Here is a 13,141-nt window from a genome sequence, read left to right on the forward strand (position 1 = left end):
CCCAACCAGTCAACAAATATTTATTTTTAGAATGTCTATGTGTGCCAAGTACTTTTCCAGAACATGATTCCCTGCCCTTTCCCAGCTTACATTCTAAAGGATAAAACATAAACAAATCAATTGTAAGTTCGGGAAAGTTGTATGTAGAAGATGTAATAAGCTAAAGACAGAGAAAGCAACAGAGTGATCGGGGAAGAATCTGAGGATGGGACATTTGAGCTGAGACCTGAATGGTGACAAAGTGCAACCACGTGAAGAATTGGAGGAAAGAGCCTTTTAAGGAAAACAAATAACAGGTGAAAAGGCTCTGAGACAGCTGTGAGCTTTATATGTTTGAGTTATAGAAAGAAGGCCAGCGTGGCCAGAGCAGACTGAGGAAGGTAAGATTCAAGGGAGGTGAGGTCATGGAGCTAGGGAGGGAATTTTGCTTCCAGCAGTGTGGCAGATCAGCCACTCTGAAAATCCTCCTGCGCGGAACCCCTAGTGCTGAACCAATTACAACATATTTTTTAATGCGTAGCTGAAATTGCATGAAAGTAAGGTAGATCCACATGGGTGGAAAGCTGCCCAGTGGACTGAAACCAGAGTTGTGAGCTAAGGGGGAAGCTGGGTCTGCCCTGGGGCAAATGTTATTAGGAGTTGGGGCTTTGGGGATTAATGATCACATGGGGGAACAGGATTGGGCACATACAAGATGGAGAGAAGAGGATGAGGCCCCCACTCCTCCAGGAAAGAAGAGAGTAGGGGAAAAGGTGCTAGAAAAAGCAGCTATAATGGAAACGTATCTCTCAATCGCAATTCCATGTGGAAAAAAGAATTGTCTGGTGTTCGAATTTATTCTATCTTGAATAGTATGGAAACCTCAAACTGAGCAATTAAACTAAAATGGCCCTATGTCTGTCCCCTTAGATCCCTGTAAAAGGAAATACGAATTTTTTTAGAGGAACGTGCCGTCTATTTTGGTCCCTCAGGACCCTACTTCAGTGAAATAGCAGCTCTTGATTGAAAATTGCTAAATTCCTAAGGAACCAGTCTACTGTAAGCCACCAGAGACAACACACAGACATTTAGACTTCCAAGAACTTCAGATGATGGCATTCCTAGACACAGAATATACGTAGCTATATACAAAATATTTAAACAAGTTAAAAATGAAACAAAAAATATGAGCAAAAACAAACATTTCAAATGATCAATTTGAAAAAAAAGAAACAAATAGAATTTCTGGAAATGAAAAATATAATAGTTAACATTAAAAGCTCAGTGCATGATTTCCCATTAACAAGTGGCCTGGATTATTCAAAAAAGGTCAATATCACAAAAAACAAGAAAAGAAGATGGGATTGTTTTAGATTAAATGTGTCTAAAAAGACATAATAACCAAACGCAATTTGCAAACCTTGATTGGACTTGGTTTTTGAAAAATACTGTAAAAAACATTTTAGTGACAATTGAGGAAATACAAATATGGACTATGAATTAGATTAAGTTATTATTAATGTTCCTATCAGAAAGATGTAACCAGTAGGATATTGGAACCAGTTCCTTATATGTCTATTTGTAGTCCCAGAAGAGACCAGAGAGAAAAAGGAAGAATTATTTTCTGCAACAGCTTTATTGAAATATAACTCACATACCGTATAATTCACCCATTTAAAGCATATATTCAATGTTTTTTAGTATATTCACAGACATATGCAACTACCACAGTCCACGTTAGGGCATTTGCCTCACTTGAAACAGAAGCCCCATACCCTTTAGCTATCACCTCCCTATGCACCAGCCCCACCTCCAACCTTAAGCAATCACTAATCTACTTTCTGTAGATTAGCATGTTTTCAAGGTTCATCCATATTATACTAGATATCAGTATTTAATTCCTTTTTATGGCTAAGTAATATTCCATTACTTATGTGGATATACCACATTTATTTATCCATTCATCAGCTGATGGACATTTCACTTTTTATTTTTTAGCTATTTGGAATAGTCCTGCTATAAACATCCATGTACAAATTTTTCATTTCTCTTGGGCATCTAACTAGGAGTGGAATTGCTGATTCATGGGGTTACTCTATGCTTTATTTGAGGAGTCGTCTGATTGCTTTCCAAAGTGGCTGCACCATTTTACATTCCCACCAGCAGTGTATGAGTGTTCTAATTTCTCCACATCCTTGTCAACACTTATTATTAACAGAATTTTGGTTGTAGCCATCATAGTGACTGTGAGAGAATAAATTTTTGAAGAGGGATGTTTTTCTGGGATTAATGGCAGAAATTAATCCTCAAGTACAAGAGAAAGACTAAATATTCAAGTGAACATGGAACATTCACCAAGATAGACCACACTCTGGACATTAAAACAAACTCAACAAATTTAATTGTACAATTGAAATTGTATAAAGTATGTCTCTGACCACAATAAAATTAAATTAGAAACCAATAGAAAAAAAATATTTAGAAAATGCCTAAACATTTGGACATTAAATAATAAAGTTCTAAATAACTCATTTTTCATAGTGGAAGTCACAAGGGAAATTAGAAAATATTCAGAATTGAGTTAAATGAAAATACATCAAAATTTGTGAGCTGCACTTTACCAGAAAAGCTATAAGGATGGCAATTAAGCACATAAAAAGATGTTCAAGGGGCCGGCCCTGTGGCCTAGTGATTAAGTTCGGCATGCTTTGCTCTGGTGGCCCAGGTTCACCAGTTCAGTTCCTGGGTGTAGACTTATACTACTCGTCAGCCACACTGTGGCAGCCACCCACATATAAAGTATAGGAAGACAGGCACAGATGTTAGCTGGAGGCTAATCTTCCTCAGGAAAAAAAAAGAAAGATGTTCAATATCACTAGTCATCTGAGCCATGCAAATTAAAGCCATAATAAAATACACTGCTCACCTATTAGGATGACTAAAAGATAAAACCCTGAAAATACTAAGTGCCAACAAAGATGCAGAGCATTAGAACCTCTCATTCTTTGGGGGTGGCAAGGCAAAATAGGACAGCCCCTTTGGAAAACAGTTTGGGAGTTTCTCATCATCTTAAACACACACCTGCTATACAGCCCAGCAATCTTACTCCTCGATATTTACCCAAGAGAAATAAAAATATATAGATACATACAAATCTGTATGAAATGTTTATATCAGTTTTATTCATAATCACCAAGAATTGGAAATACCCCAAAAGTCCATCAGCTGGTGAGTGGATAAACAACAATAGTATATCTGTACAATGAAACACTACTCAGCAGTCAAAGGGAACTACTGATACAGGCAATAACGGCATGAATCGCAAGCCTATTATGCTGAGTGAAGGAAGCAGACTCACAAGGGAACATTCTCTATGATTCCATTTCAGCGACATTTTGGAATAGGCAAAATTATAGGCACAAGAAACAGATCAGTTGTAGCTAGAGAGGACATGTGAACAAGATAACTGACCACAAAGGGTCATGAGGTAGCTTTCGGGGATGGTGGAAACATTGTACATCTTGATGTGGTGATGATTACATGACCGTTTACGTTTATCAAAATTAATAGAATTGTATACCTAAAAAGGGTGAATTTAATTAACAGAATTGTATACCCCAAAAGGGTGACTTTTACCTTAATGAACCTTACTTTTAAAACATTTTAATATGACCAGACACAGAGTAGATAGCTTCCACACAAGAAAAGGGTGGAAATTTTTAAAAACATACAAAAATAATTCTATCGATCTAAGAAGAAAAACAGGCACAGAAAAATTTGGACAGAGAGAAAGCAAAACATAGATTGTAGAAATTAATCCAAATATATTTATAATGGCAAGAAATATAATAAACTAATCAGTTTTGATAGAGTTTAGCAGATCAAATTACAAAAGAAGAACAAAATCCAGTGATATGCCGTTTTCAAGACAGACATCTAAAATATAGTGGCAAAAAATCATTGCAAGTTGAAGAACATAAAAAGTTTTTCCAGGGGCCGGCCCTGTGGCCGAGTGGTCAAGTTCTCCTGCTCCGCTTCGGCAGCCCAGGGTTTCCCTGCTTCGGATCCTGGGCGCGGACATGGCATGGCTCATCAGGCCACGCTGAGGCGGCGTCCCACATGCCGCAACTAGAGGGACCCACAACTAAAAATACACAACTCTGTACTGGTGGGCTTTGGGGAGAAAAAGGAAAAACAAAATCTTTGGAAAAAAAAAAGTTTTTCTAGACAAATACTCTCCAAATACAAAGATAAAACAAAAACCAAGCGGTAAGCCAAAACCAGGCTAGGTAAAGTCTTAGAAATCATGGCAAGGAGTTTAGATTGTACAGAGACTTAGTCTGCGGGGAGGCATTGAAGGGTTTCAGGGAAAGGAGTGATGTGGTCCGATTTATGCGTTAGAAGGTCCCTCTGGCTGCCCTGAGAGAGGAGGAAAGGAAAGCAGAGGGCAAAGGCAGAGGCAGGGAGACCAATTAGGAAGGCATGGCATTGTTTAGGCAGAAAGTACTTTGGACCAGGATTGTGACAGTGGAGACGATGAGACATGTTCTGATTTGGGACATGTCTTGAGCTAGAGCTGATGGGACTTACTCATGGAAGGGGTGGAGAGAAGAAAGAAAAGAAAGGAATTAATGGAGATTTTAGGCCTGAGCAACTGGGAATATGGTAGTCCAAGAAAAGAAAAGACTAGGGGTAGGGATGGTGGAGTGGCTTTAGAATTGAGAGGAAACAAGAGTGCTTTCCTGGGATCTTAATTTTGATACACCTCCTAGTTATTCAAGGGGAGGTATTGAGGAGGTCATTGGATGAGGGAGTCAGAAGCTCAGCATTTCAGTATGAAATGGTTTGGATTTATTCTCCAGGGACTTGAGGAGATCACCAAACAGACAGTGAAAAGAGCAAAGGGCTAAGGACAACGGTCAGAAGTTTGGAATTTGGGAGGAATGAAGAGAGTAGGAGACCACTGCAGTAGAAGGAAAACCAGGTGAATGTGGGATTAGGGTAATCTAGAGAAGAGAGGATTTCAAGAAAGAGGGAATGGCCCACAGTGTCAACAAAATTTTAAAAATAAAATGAGGACAGATAATGGGTTATTAACAAAAGGTAAGTCATTGTTGACCCCAATAACAGCCATTTCAGGGTTGTGATGGAATGTTTGGGTTGTTTGAAGAAAGAACGGAAAGTGAGAAAGTAATTTTAGGAAGTACTTTTGGGAAATTTTGATGTGAAAAGGAGTTTTATTGTTGTTTTTTAAGAAATAATATCAAGCTTTTTTATATACTAATGGGAGTAATCCCATAGATAGAGAGAAATTGGTGACTTCGGGGAGAACAGTAATAATTATGGAATGGAAATCTCTGAGAAGGTGGATGACAAGCAGAACACAAAAGGAGAAGCTGGGCTTAGAGGAGGTCAGGCGCTTGAGATGGAAGTTGTGAGTGTTTATGTGAACTGTCCGACGTGGCTGCAGGTGCAAGGGTCTTTGCTGAGGCTGGGAACCCCACAACTATGGCTCAGCCTTGCTAGTCTCTCTAGGCAACAGTTCTCCCTCAAGGTCCAGCTCAGCTCTGGGTCATATTCAGGGTGGAACTGTAGACCTTGGGTTTTCCTCTTGCCACATGGGGCCTTTCCTATTGAGTATCACAATCTAAATTTAAATCCAAACTTTCTTCACATTAAGGATGAAAGAACTATTTGGACCCATTCGTGGCCATATGTAGCCATGCTTAGTATCACAATAGCACACGGCTTTTCATAACCTGTGCTCGTGACTTTGACCGCTGTCTCCTTAAGGATGGCATGATTTTGAGGCACACCGAATGAAACCTGGATTTCATCTACATTTTCAACTTGGGTAAAGTCACAGTTTTGATATATCAATACATATGAAACAATATCTCTGGAACACAACCAGGAAGCTGCCATTGAGAGTCAATTGTCACCTGGCTGAGAGTACTTGAAGAAGTCTACGATGTCTTCTAAGAGATGTGGCCATTTCTCCTCCTTTACATGGCCTGACATGTACACAAGAACCTCCTGCTTCAGTGTTCTGTAACCACATGATCATTGTGAAGATGTTTTAACTCAATGATTCTCAAAGTTTGCTGCATTTTAGAATCATCTGGGGAGAACGATTGCCTCAGAATCTCTGGGTCTGGGACCCAGGCACGGACATTTTTTTAAGTGTTCCATATGAATTCAATGTGGAACCAAGTATTTTATGAAAGTATTCATGAACAAATGTAAGTTAAAACTTGACCCTCATGTGGTGCCACCAATGTGGATAACTGAGGTGACCAATGGATGAACAAAGTTCTACTAACCGTAATTTTCATATATATTCACACAGCCACCCATGTGTCACAACTTACTCATTGTTCAGTAGCTGTAAAATTTTTTGATATGATTGTCACACACCAATTTCAGAAAAGTTAAAATGTGAAGAAACACGTGGCTTAGAATTTGGGAAACACAGTAATATTGTTGGTAACCAGAGGGTAAGTGTTCCTAGAAGCTTTCAGCCATAAGATCCTTATTTTGACTTAAAGTTGAATTCTGACTTTAAAGCCCTCGTAACTCAAGGTGGTCTGAGGGCCAGTCACATCAGCATCACCTGGGAGCTTGTTAGATGGGCAGAATCCTGCCCTCCCATCCAGACCTACTGACTCAGAATCTGTAGTTTGACGACATCCCCAGGTGACTCACGTGTACAATTAAGTTTGAGAGGCACTGACATAGGGTGCTACAGGCAGAAGAAAAGGTGGGCAAACAAAAGGAAGTGTTACAATGTAATAATTCAAGAGGGTTAGATTGTATACAAACTCACTAATCAGCCCTTTAAAGCAAAATGTTTGGATCCTGCTGCTCAAAAAAGAGAGATCATTTTGTTGTGGTTTCCTGGTCTCCCTCTTACTGACTGTGTTAACAAGACACAAATCCTTCATGGAAGGTTTTGAGAAGGATCGTGTTGAGCAACATAGTGGAGGCTAATGTGTCGGAGTCTTTACATTCTATGTCTCTCCTTCTGTGGTTTTGATTACTAAGAACATGCACATGATGAAAGGGTCTTTGCTGCTTAGAAGTCCATCTGATCCTTCTGTTGATTACCCACCTGAACTGTTCAGCTTGTGACATCACAATTGTCTCCATGTCAATTCACATTGTGATTCCATAAACTCAGAATTAAGACCACAGGTGAACAAGAGTTCATGTGTTCATAAGCAGCAAAGCTCCCATGTTCACGTAAATAGCCGTAGTAAACAAGCAACACAAATACTAAACAGTACACACACACACATGCGCACACACACAGAGCAGAGAGAGTGAGACAGAGTTCCAGATCATCATGATTCAACAGGGCGGTTTTCCAAAGTTGAAAATTGTCTTTAATACGTTGAGGCTCATAAAGCTCCTAAAACCATGAGAGGAAATGTCATCCTACTTTGCACGTGGTTACACCAAACTCTACGTTTTGCTTTCTCCAGCTTTAGGGCACTATAGCATTTAAGCCAAAAGCATACAGTTGTATGGTCTTCAGAAGGAAAGACAAGCTAAACTCCTGGAAGAATTGCTTTTTCTCAATATTCTGGAACAGATAGAGCATAACAACCTCTCCAATGACCAAAACACACATGCGTGACTGTGCACTTGTGGCTTCGTTTACAACATCTCCCTAAATATTGAGATGATTTGGGGCTGGCCCAGTGGCATAGCAGTTAAGTTTGCATGCTCAGCTTCAGCGGCCAGGGTTCACACGTTTGGATTCCGGGGGCAGACCTACACACAGCTCATCAAGCCATGCTGTGGAGGCATCCCACATACAAAATAGAGGAACATTGGCACAAATGTTAGCTCAGCAGCAATCTCCTTCCCAAAAAACAAAAAAAAAAATATTGAGATGTTTTATTCAACTCAACAAATACTCTTCAAACACCTAATCCCAGAGAGCACCCAGATGAGTCATAAAAAATACTCGCTGAGACCTCACAGCACATTACATTACCATGGTATGCTCCACATTCAATAAACTCCTTTGAATTAAAAAAAAAACAACCCACTATGACTGAGAAAGGGAATAATAATAACAGTAATAGCTGGATATATACATGTAGAGGGAGAGAGAGGGCATGCCTTCCGTGTGTTTTGAATCTAATTTTTCATTATGACTAATTCTATAGGTTATGTTTCCATCTCCTAATTTTATAAGTTCTGTTTTTGGATGAGGAAACTGAAGCACACAGACTTGTCCAAGGACTCACAAAGAGAAATTGCCAGAGCTGGCACCCAGACTCGATCTTCCTGCTCTGCCCATGATCAGCAGAGGTAATAAACCAGAGAGTGACCTTAAAGTCTGAACACATAGATAATGTGATATCATATATCTTAATGTAATATCAATAAATCTTTTATTATTATTTACCTGTCACCCTGTAATGTGTGTGTGTGTGTGTGTGTTGGTGTGTGGGAGGGAGGTATCAGAGTAAGGTAATGCTGTAAGAAAAATAGCAAGGCTTTCCACGTTGGAACAACTTAATGGAGGAGCTGGTATTTGAGCTGGACCTTTACAATAGCTGAGATTTTCATAGCCAAAATACAGGAAATAATCCAGATGAGGAGAGAATATAGTCAGGAAACAGGGAAATCATTGGGTTAATATGGTATATTGAATACACATCTGATTTTATTCCATCCAGAAACCCCTAAAACCATAGTCAAGGGATTTCTTTTGCAAAAGATATCAACAGAGAGGAGACAGTGACAACTAACCTCTGGAAGCTGGAAAGCAGGTAAGTGGTTGAGCAGACCTAACAGTGGTAGTGGGGAAAGCAGAGATCTGACCCTGTTTACGCTGCAGAATCCTCAAAAGATTCAGCAAAGGGCAGCACCAGATCCCTCTGGAATGGGGGATGAAGGCAGGATTAAAGGAAGAAAGATTAGGAAAAGACGTTTGGTGAATATTTTTGTTTTTATTTGTTGAGATGTATTATAATTGCTAATTTCTTTCCCACACTCCCATACTGTGAGGCTTCCCCTCCCAATCGAGTGAGAAGCCTGGAGGAATTTTCTCTGGAGAAGATGTAACAGAGGGCCTCCAGATTAGGGAGTGCCATCACCGCTGAGGGCAAGGGTATTGTGCCAAGGGAACCATATGCATACTCATGCTGAGACCCCAAGCCCTCACCTCCCACTGGATCCCAGAACGTTGGCAGCCGAACTCTCATCTTCCGTGGAAGAGGTTAGAAAATCTCCTCCAGGGAAGCTGATCAGCTCAAGATGAAAGATACACAGATATTGACTTCAGGCCTTTCTCCCACAACAGGCAAAATTACTCTATAGTGAGGCTCAAGAGTGGGCAAGTCACACCCAAATGCCCAGAATTTCTACCAACTGTTTAGTTGCATGAGCAGACAGGCAAGAATGACCAGACACATATCTAAGAAAGCTTCTAATGTGAAAAGTGGACACCAAACACACACACACACACACACACACACACAGAAACTTCAAAAGAAATCAGTGGTATCTTCAGAGAGACAAGACAATGTATTGTATCTGTGAAGCAAAACTAGAAATCTCTTTAAAAAAGAAACACTTAGGAAATAAAAAAGAGCTCTTGAAAATTAAAAATATATAAGCAGAATTTTATTTTTTGCTTTGTAAGAATTTTTTTTATTGAGGTCATAATAGTTTACAAGATTGTGAAATTTCAGTGGTACGTTATTTGTCAGTCACTACATAAGTGCTCGCCTTCACCCTTTGTGCCTTTCCCTTACCCCCTTCCCCTAGGAACCGATGAACTGTTCTCTTTGTCTTTGTGTTTGCTTATCTTCCACATATGAGTGAAGTTATATGGTATTTGTCTTTCCCAGTCTGGCTTATTTTGCTTAACATAATACCCTCCAGTTCCATCCACATCATTGTGAATGTGATGATTTTGTCCTTTTTTTGTGGCTGAGTAGTATTCCATTGCATGTATATACCACATCTTCTTTATCCAATCATCAGTCAATGAGCTCTTGGGTTGCTTCCACTTCTTGGCTATTGTGAATAATGCTGCCGTGAACATAGGGGTGCATAAGTCTCTTTGAATTGTTGATTTCAAGTTCTTTGGATAGATACCTAGTGGTAGGGTTGCTGGGTCATATGGTAGTTCGATTTTTAGCTTTTTCAGGAATCTCCATACTGTTTCCCACAGTGGCCCCACCAGTTTGCATTCCCACCAGCAGTGTATGAGGGTTCCCTTTTCTCCACAACCTCTCCAACATTTGCTGTTTTTTTGTCTTGACTATTATAGCCTTTTTAATGGGTGTAATATAATATCTTAGTGTGGTTTTAGTTTGCATTTCCCTGATGATTAGTGATGTTGACCATTTTTTCATGTGTCTATTGGCCATCTGTATATCTTCTTTGGATAAATGTCTGCTCATATCCTCTGCTCATTTTTTTCATCTAGTTGTGTGGTTTTTTGTTCAGTTGTGTGAGTTCTTTATATATTGTGGAGATTAACCCCTTGTTGGATATACGACTTGCAAATATTGTCTCCCAATTGGTGGGTTGTCTTTTTGTTTTGATCTTGGTTTCCTTTGCCTTGTGGAAGCTCTTTAGTCTGATGAAGTTCCACTTGTTTATTTTTTCTTTCGTTTCCCTTGTTGGAGAAGACATGGTATTCAAAAAGATCCTTTTAAGACCAGCGTCAAAGAGTATACTACTTATATTTTCTTCTAGAAGGTTTATGCTTTCAGGTCTTACCTTCAAGTCTTTGATCCGTTTTGAGTTTATTTTTGTGTATGGCAAAAGATAATGGTCTACTTTTATCCTTTTGCACGTGGCTGTCCAATTTTCCCAATACCATTTATTGAAGAGACTTTCCTTTCTCTGTTGTGTGTTTTTGTTTTGGTTCCTTCGTCAAAGACTAGCTGTCCATAGACGTGTGGTTTTCTTTCTGGGCTTTCAAATCTGTTCCATTGATCTGTGCCTGTTTATGTACCAGTACCATGCTGTTTTGATTACTACAGCTTTGTGGTATGTTTTGAAGTCAGGGATTGTGATGCATCCAGTTATATAAGCAGAAACTTTTAAAACTCAAAGTAAAGGCTAGAATATAAAGTTGAAAAAAACTCTCAGAAAATAGACTGAGGAAAAAAAAGAGTTGGAAAACAAACAAAAAGACAATCACAGGCCAAACCAGGGAATTGAGCATGTTAATAATGAGAGTTTCAGAAAGAGAGAAGAAATAAAATAGAAGCAAAATAACCAAGACAAAAGGTCCATCACTACAGAATGGAAGCTGTCAGGCTAAAAAGCTCACGATGTACCTACACATAGAGTGGGAGCACACCCACATCCCTGGAAAATTTCAGAACGCCAGAGACAGAAAGCAGATCCCACAAATTTCCAACAAGAAAGTTCAGGAGGGTTTTGAAGGGGGACCCCAGGATACCAGCTGAGCACTAGATGTGGAGGCAACCAGCCCAGATAGGAACAGCTTGACTCAAGAAAAAAATATCTATCAAGGGCTCTCATCACTAAGATCTCCGATACCACTGTACTGTCCTTTCAACCTGAAGACAGAGTGCCCAGGTGCCCCCGGCCCAGATTCTTAGCTGTACTTGGCTTGTTCTCACTTTTGCAAGTCAATATTCTGTTTCCCATGCTTTGCCAGCCAGATCAGGTGAGGGAGCCCATTTCACTCACAGAAGACCTGCCCCTGAGAGGTGGAGGTAAGGTAGAACACAGAAAGCGTCCACTCCTGTGTTAGTCTGCTCCGGCTGCCACGACAAAATACCACAGATGGCGAGGCTTAAACAACAGAAATGTATTTTCTCACAGCTCTGGAGTCTGGAAGTCCAAGGTCAAGGTGTTGGCAGATCTGGTTTCTCCCGGGGCCTCTCTCCTTGGCTGGCAGATGGCCGCCTTCTCACTGTGTCCTCACATGGTCCTTCCTCTGTGCATGCACGTCCCTGGTGTCTGTGTCTGAATTTCCTCTTCTTATAAGGATACAAGTCAGATTGGATTAGGCCTGCCCCAAAGGCCTCGTTTTAACTTAATACCCTTTTAAAAGGCCCTATCTCCACATTCTGAGGTACTGGGAGTTTGGGCTTCAACATATGAACTTGGGGGCCACACAATTCAGCCCATCGCAGCTTCCCCTGACCGTATTTCTGACTGAACCACCTCCCTGCCAGTTGCCCTGCTAGCGGACTTCTCCTCAGAAGGGGCTCAAACCAGACACAACCCAGAAGCTCTAACCAGCTTAAGTCCTGTGACTTCCATCAGAGAGCAGTAATCCTACCCATCCTTTCCTTATGCAGTGAGGTTTGTGCCAGTGTGTGTGTGTGTGTTTTTACAGAAACACAGATGTAAGTAAAATAACTACCAAAAGGTGGGGTGGGGGGGGGGAACGACAAGGGAATGAGGGAAATGAAAGTTAGGATAGTAGTGTCATCTGAGAGAGCAGCAGAGAAGACACAGCTGGAGGACACTCAGTGGGCTTCTATTTCTTGCCCTTCATGGTAGATACACAGTTGTGAATTTTATTAATCTTTAAGCTGTACATATGCCTTTCTACATCTAAATTACAAAATTAAAAGAGAGGGAATAGTAGGGTTTGAAGGCCAAGGAGTGTGGCACACACTTAAAGGACAGTGAGTTATTCTGTTTACCTGAAACACAGGGAAGGCTGTGTTTTGTAAGAACACTTGTAAGGAAGGCTGAAAAACTATGGCAAAGTTATAGTGTGCAGGTGTTTGAATCCTAACAGGAGGAACACAGTCTGCAGGCAGCCTGCAAAGTCATTGATTGCTTTTGAACAGAAGAGAGGTGTAATTGGACTTGTGTTCTAGGAAGAAGTATCTGGTAGCAGTGTATAGGCTGGAAGGAGTTGGCCACTGGCTGCACTTGGCTACTTGACGCCATTGTCCTGATTGAAATAGGTCGAACTTCATGAAGCCAGCTAAGCCAAGTCTTTAGCATGCCAATGGAGTCAGGTCCTTTCCTTGCCTCTCCTCACCTTCTATTCCATTGTAAAACAGCCCTGCATGTTGGGTAGAAGGGTCTCACTGCCTACATGTTCTGACCCAAGGACCAGTGGAAGGGAGGTGTTGGTGGCAACGCTTGTGGAAGGCATCGGTAGGTCTTTGCAAATGTGGCATAGCAGGCAGAC

At 40.6% G+C, this 13,141-nt stretch overlaps 1 long non-coding RNA gene across 1 annotated transcript in view; it reads right to left on the reverse strand.

The window, feature by feature from the left end:
• Nucleotides 1-9,595: 9,595 nt before the first annotated feature.
• LOC139075751 (uncharacterized) overlaps nt 9,596-13,141 on the reverse strand; it is a 31,102-nt gene continuing 27,556 nt past the window's right edge. The window contains exon 3 of the long non-coding RNA XR_011526506.1: nt 9,596-11,966. This is a non-coding gene — a long non-coding RNA (uncharacterized lncRNA). The remainder of the gene's footprint in view (nt 11,967-13,141) is intronic.

This window comes from Equus przewalskii, chromosome 14 (assembly GCF_037783145.1).
Source record: "Equus przewalskii isolate Varuska chromosome 14, EquPr2, whole genome shotgun sequence".
NCBI lineage: Eukaryota > Metazoa > Chordata > Mammalia > Perissodactyla > Equidae > Equus > Equus przewalskii.